Here is a 7,395-nt window from a genome sequence, read left to right on the forward strand (position 1 = left end):
TGACTATATATGTTGTTAATCTTTAATTAAATTCAAATTAGCCACTGAAATAAAAAATAAGAAAATAAGAGGTTTTGTGATAAAATCACAGACGGTATAGATTAGGGGTTTCTATTTAAAAGTTTCCAGGAACTTGAAATGTTTGCAAGTCATCATTTTCTCCAATGCAAATGAGCCGTCTTTTTTTTTTTTTTCCTTTTATTTCTTTCCTCTTCTCTGCTCCTCCCAGTTTCTTAACAGGCTGGATTTATGTTCCAATGTCATGCATATTGTAACTTTTAAATTAAAATATTGTGAGGTAGGGTGTGGAAGCAATAAAACTCTATTAAGATCAGTTTAGGCCTTTAAAAAAATTCCACGATTCCTTTCACTCACATGACATCTTTCATTTCTGTTTTTGAAGTTTGGATCCAAGGAATTCTGCGCACTGTGGGTTGACATTTAGTTAATAGCATCTTCCATCGAGGTCCCATTTTCTAAATTAACATGATCAAGAACAGTGACCTGATGATATTTCCTTGCACATCTGGCTCTTTTCCAAGAAAAGGGGGAGGAGGAGGCATTTAAAGTAAAAAAAGAGGAAAGAAAGCAAGAAATAAAATCTTCTAGGTCACCTTCGTTTTAGGACAAAGTCTTGAAGTTTTTTGTTTGTTTGTTTTGTTTTTTGTTTTGTTTTTGTTTTTTGTAAAAATACCTAACACTACCTTCTCACCAAGATGAACCAACAACTTTCGTTCTACATAAAATCTGTATTTACAAATGACTTCTGTTTCTCTGTTCTCTCTTACTTCCCTAAGAGCCTGTGTCTAGGATTCTTCTATTAAGCAGTGGGGAAGATAGATAGAAATATGTTGACATAAACAACCATAGAAAGAGACTGGATGGTTTGATGGAGGAATCAAGTCAGGTTTTAGTTAGGACGTTAATTGAAGGTGGCCTAAGAAGGAACAAAAAAGGCTGAGGGGTGTGCTAAGACTGTCCAGGCACATAGTAGGTGCTTAAGACATTTTTCTAAGAAGGAAGGAAGGAAGGAAGGAAGGAAGGAAGGAAGGAAGGAAGGATGGGCTAATGACAAAATGTATAAATTATTTCTGCAGTAAGGAACCACAGGAGACCAGAGGAGTACGCCAGATCGAGCAGCACCCGACCCACTTCCGGCCGTTCACAAATGCTTTCCCTCAAAATTTCACGTTAAAGGGGGTGTGGGTTGTGGAGAAGGAACAAGATATGTAGGAAGTAAGAAATAAGGAAGAGAAAGGAGGAAAAGAACGAAGAGATACTTCTGAGAGCTGAAAGAGGGAAGTAGGCGCCTAGCTCTCCACTCCGACGCCCCAGGATCCTGGCTTACAGAGCGTTCGCTCCAGCGCAGTTGGCTGGGCCTTCAGCTTGGGCAAGGACTGGGGTTCTGAATGGAAGGGAAAGCAAGGGCTGGGCAACAGGTGGGAAGGTGGCGGACTTTTGTCTCCCGAAAGGAAACCCGCTGCACTGAAAGGGCGGAAAGCAGCGGCGTGTCTGCAGGGTCTCCGAACTCTCGCCATCGTCCCCGGTCCCTCTAATTAGAGGAGAGATGCGGGGTGGCATTAGTTCCCAAACGTTTTAATCGAGCCTCTTTTCAATGTCTGGGGATAAATGTAGCCACTGTTACTCTGTGGTGAATGAGTCGCAAAGGCCCCCGCCCGGCCCCCAGCGTAGCCATTCAGGGCTCTTTTCACAACCCGTAAGCAGTTCAGTCCCTGGGCCTAGCGACACTGCAGAGTGCTCCTAATTAGTCTAATTAGAAAGGTGGATTGATAGATGGAAAGAAGACAGAGCCGGGTTAGGAAGATGCTCAATGCTGCCAATCTCCGCTTGGCCTGCCGTTTATTCTCTCTGGAAAGAAAAGGCCGCCAGGGAGGAGGTTGGAGCCGAGGCTGGGCCGGCGGCGGCTCCCGGGCTGGGCGGTCTGTGACCTCGCGCCTCCCGCCCACAGCCACGGTCCCCATCAGGAGCCACTGCTACCGCCAAGGCCGCGCGCGGGAGGTCCACGCGGGACCGCCGTGCGCACGTGGTTCCTCCGTGCGTCCCGACAGCGGCTAGTCCCCTTCCCTCCCCGTGGCCTTCGAGGGCTTGCGGCTGGGGGTTGTGGAGCTGGAGGCCTGGCAGCCTTGGCTGCGGAAGCCCCCGCGTGGTGACTGCGCTGTCGCCCGCGCATTCCTGGCCGGGAGGGAAGGGAGCGGCCTGGGTGGAAGGCAGAGCACTGAGCCTTTAATTAGGCTATAAATCAGGCGGAGGAGTGCGGGGGAGTCTATGCAGGTGTAAAAACACCCGGGAGAGCCCGGGCGGAGCAGCCGCAGCTCCCCGGCAGGTCAGAACCTCTAGCCAAAAACATCTCCAAAGTCCGCTGACAACCAAATAAACAGCCGAGGACCGGCGCGGCGCAGCTTGCTCAGTGCGCTAGGAGGCGGCTCGCCCTCCCGGCTCCGCCGCGCGGCTGGATCCGAGAGAGCGGTAAATTCCTTCCCCCTTTCCTTCCTCGCCCAACCTGCGCAGCTTTCCACTGCGTGCAATGTTGTACCCTAAATATTGGTGACCACCACCACGCTCTGGGGCTGCTGGCGACCCCGGGTCAGGCCTGTGCGCAGCCGGTCGCGGCCCTTGCGGAGCCAGGAATGAAGTCCCTCTGTCACTGGGTAGGCCCAGGAGACACAAACCGCCTCCTGGCCGGAAAAGATAACCGCGCAGAAAGGACGCTAAATAAGAATTCGGTGCACGGCTCGGGAGCAGAACACTCAAAAACCCAAAGGGGATGTTGGCCTGAGAGGCAGACCGATTCACATACAAAGGAAAACAATACGATTCTCGTTAGATCATTTTTCTAGACATTGTTTAAGTCTGAAAGGAACCAAATCGTTTCAAAATGTTGCCAGTAAAAATTATCCTATGTGGAATGCAACTAATCCTTTTAGGTTCCTGTCAACTGTTTCCACAAAAGGAATCCGATTTTTCAAATCAAAGATCCAAAAGTCTTTGGGGAGAGATTTATTACATGCCAGAGCTTTAGTTACAGAATAGAGTTACAATAACAACCGTCACCCACCAACTCCCTAGAACACCGGGTCCCATCCCACATAATTCTAAAGACGTGTGGGAGACGGTGTTTCTGGAGCCCTGCTATGTGTGCAGCTGGAGGGGGTCGAAGGAAAGCAAAGAAATATTAAATTCCTTAAATAGAAAAACACAGCACCGCGTCCCCCCTCCCCCACTGCCCCTACCCCCCCCCCCCCCCCCCCGGCGCTTTACCCTCTTCAGTCCTGTGACTTCTGAAGAAACAAGATCCAAACTGGGTGACTTGGACCAAGTTCCTTGGCGATGACAACTTTAAAGGTAAGGTAAATGCTTGAGTTGCATTTCAAAATGGTGTGTGTGTGGGGGGGGTGTGATTCTTGGCGGGCTGTGCACCCTCAGTAGTCCAAAACCTGGCCCTTTCTGACCGCGTTTGCGAATTGCATGTTAAATGTATCAAGTAGTTTTTTTTTTAAATTTATTAAAATTATGTCTGAAAATATTTTGCTCGTTTTAAATTTTCTCTTATCTGTAATTTTAAAAAAAATGTTTGAACGTGGGAAGAAAAAAAAAGTGCCTTTGGATTTCACAACTCTGTCCCCAATGTGTAACTCTTCCCAGACCCATGTGGCTATAACCTCAGTTGGTGCAGGTCACGGTCTTGGTTCACAGTACAGCCTGATAGCCATAGCCATTCCCTACCCCCTTTTTCATTTATTCCCAGGGAAGAACTGGAAGACAGAGACAAAGCGTGGCCCATGAGAAGACACCTTCTAAACCGAGGAGGAAGCCCAGACTTACAACTCTCTGGTTGAAGGAGTTTGAAGTTGTGATACCTCAGTACCCCAGAGCTGCTTTCATGTGGGTATTTTGTGAGTTAAGTGGCTACCTGGCAAAGATGCTATCAAAACAATGTCATCAGTTTGGGTTACATACTACTGAATTTTTTAGTAATTATTTTTTTAAAAAAGGTGTTTTAATGGAGAATGAGAGAATTACCTGCCTAGCCTTCCCCTATCCCATAGTTTCCTGCTAAAATGGCCTGTCTCCCCTCTTCACTCAGTGGGCTTGGCTTGTTTCCTATATTCCTGCGTTTTTCCATTTAAGGAATTTGCAGTATAGCAGGTGCTTCATAAACAGTGCGGGCTAATCCTACTTTTCAAAGCCCAAGGGTTAAAGAGATGACCAGTACATGAGCAAGTAGAGGGGAGAAACAGAGCAAGGGGCAGGAAGAGCGCGTTCAAAACATTATCCATTTGTTTATTTTAGCAGAGGCAAGAAAGTTATCAGTCCAAATATACATCTGAGTGAAGTAAGGGGAAACTGCCATCTTTTTATCTCCGTTATTTCTAGAAAGGACTAAGTAATAACTGGTTTCATAGAAAGACAGGAATTTCGAAGAACAGTGAGTGTGCAGACTTTTATACCTCAGGGATTTAGTTTTATCCCAAAGTTTGAAATTTTTTCTTTTCCTTTCTTTTTTTTTTTTCTTCCTGAATGAACAAGCTGTAGAAAGAAGCCACAGAGAGACTATAATTCTTTACATTAGTGTTTTTTATATTTTCCAGAGCATTTTTGCATAAATTATTTTATTGTTATACATCATCTTCTAGTGGGGGAGAAGGAAAATATGAGAATAGAGGAAGAAACAAAGCTATCCACGAGAGTGGAAACTGACCTAATGGTTCATTCTAATGCAGCCTTGTTTTGCAGGTTTCAGAGATTGGTTGATTGTCCCCTCCCCATTTCCATGTCATCAATTATTTAATCTTGCAGGTATTTTCATGCACATAAAATCTTATAAAAAAATAAGGAAAAGTAGAGGACCGTTTAGTATTCCTTCACAAAAGTCCTTTCTTGTAGACTTTTCTCAAGATACATCACTTTTATTACTGAAAATATTTTTTTCTACTTTAACAGGAATTGTTAGTTAAGGTGTGCAAAGTAGGAATTCATCTCTGTCCTCCCCTCTTTTTGTTTGCCTATATGTGATTGATCAAGTTACAAGTTACAGAGAACTGGTGTTCTGTGCCTGGCTCCCTCTGGAGCAGTGAGACTCGGGCAAAATCTGAAGACCTCAAATTCATCTTCTACATCTTTGCCGCTGCTGCTCCCTGTGTCAGCTGTGCCCAGGGCACAATCATAGCTTGTATTTTACTTAACAGACTAAATGTGTGTGTGTGTGTGTGTGTGTTTACAATTCTACCACAAGAAAATACCCTATCTTGAAAAACACATCATTGTTACAAGTAGAAAATGTCCTTCCTCGCCATTTCCTAATTTCATATTCAGACATTCCAATTTGTTTAATTAAGTACACTAATGTTTGTGGACTGCCTTTATTGGGGAGTCAGCGGAGGGGGCTAGCTTACAAAGTGTAGAGTTAAAAATCATGTAAAAAAGGAAAACATTTCTGGAGTTTAAAAACAACCACTTCTTGTATTAAGCGTGGTCCCCTGGAAAGACTGTCATAAATTCTTGATTGAACTCTGCAGCTTACAGTTTGTCAAGCCTTGCGTATGCCTAGCCCAAGTGCTTGACCACTGAGTTGCATCCCTAGCTCTGGGTGGGATGTCTTTTTTTTTTTTTCTGACCCCAGCCCCTGCCTGAGAAAGCTGTCCTTTTCTGCATAGCAGTGGGCAAGGGTGGACTGGCAGGTAGTCTGGAGTTCACCCACCAGCGCTTTAGGGAGAACTTTGCCAAGGCAGTTTAGGTGCTACCATTAGGATCACTGCCCACAGGGATTAAAGTCACTGGCTACAGCACATTACCTACAGCTAGATGTGCAAAAGGAACAAACTCTTCAAGAGTGTGTATGGAGGGAAGAAGGGATACATTCTCACAACGAAAAAGAAAAAAAAAACCCACCTGTTTTCTCATTTAATTGCTGAATCAGCCTAACTCCTTATATTATCTTGCCTCTCAAAATAGGAAGGATGTAGCCTTAAGACATTTGTAAGACCTGCTTAGCAGTTTAGAAGTTTTCTCAGCTGGCAGACTTTGACCTTTAAAGATCTATAAGAGGGGGGCTAGAGAGACATATCAGTGGTTTTCAGCACTTGCTGCCCAGGTTCGATTCCCAGCACACAGCACCAGATGGTTCACTTCAGTGCCAGAGGAGCCAATGCATCCACAGGCATCAGGCCTGCGTGTGGTGCACAACATGCACCCAAGCAAAACATTCGTACGCATAAGATGATTTGTTGTACTCTACAAGAGAAATGGAAGACACAGGTAAAGAGTACAGCATGACCTGTTCGTGATGTAGCCAGACACAACCTCTCCTAGGGATATTTTAAAGAAGATTGCTGATGCCAGGAGGAGGAGGGGGAGGAGGAAGAGGAAAAGAAGAAGAAGAAGAAGAAGAAGAAGAAGAAGAAGAAGAGGAGGAGGAGGAGGAGGAGGAGGAGGAGGAGGAGGAGGAGGAAGAAGAAGACTGGAAAGGGGAATGCTAGAAAGGTGTCAGGTAGAACTAGGTAGAGGAAATTTGCAATAATTAGCTGTTAATTTTTTTAAAGATTTATTTATTATTGCGTATACAATGCTCTGCCTTCATGTACACCTGCAGCCCAGAAGAGGGCATCAGATCATGTTATAGATGGCTGTGAGCCACCATGTGGTTGCTGGGAATTGAACTCAGGACCTCTGGGAGAGCAGTCAGTGCTCTTAACCTCTGAGCCACCTCTCCAGCCCTTAGCTGTTAATTCTAAATGCATCTGGAACAACAGGCTTCTCGTGGGAGTGGTAAGGAAGAGAGCTTGGTGAGCTGAGCATGCAAAAATGAAAGAACTGCACAGCCAACAAATGACTCTTTCTCACCTTGACCTCTAAACATCTTGGCTACCACTTAACAAAGCACAGCGGTAGTAACAATGTGGTAATGTAGTCTTACTGGAATAAAGTGGGCTTTCCGTAGTGCAGCTCCAGTAGCTATGACCTTGGACAAGGCACGTATCCTCTTTTGAGCTTTGATATCTTATTTATAAAGCAGAGTCCAGAGTAATTTTTTTTTCACATTTCACAGTGAAACCTATTAGACTCCTTTTAAAAGACTACTGGTGGCCTGGTGGTGTAGCTCAGTGGTAGAGTCCTTGAGTAGCATACATGAGGCCCTGGGTTCAACATCTTGCAGTGCAAACAAATAACATTTTAAAAATTAAGAGATTATCACTGAAATATTAGTGAAGATCTTTCTTTTTTTAAAAAAAAAAATCTAGCCTTATGGTGGTGGTGCAGGTCTTTAATCTCAGCAGAGGTAGACAGATCTCTGAGTCTGAGGCCAGCCTGGTCTACAGAACAAGTTCCAGAACAGCCAGGGTTACATAGAGAAACATTGTCTTGAAAAAAAATAAT

Source organism: Acomys minous, assembly GCF_964271855.1.
Source record: "Acomys minous genome assembly, chromosome: 11".
Classification (NCBI taxonomy): domain Eukaryota; kingdom Metazoa; phylum Chordata; class Mammalia; order Rodentia; family Muridae; genus Acomys; species Acomys minous.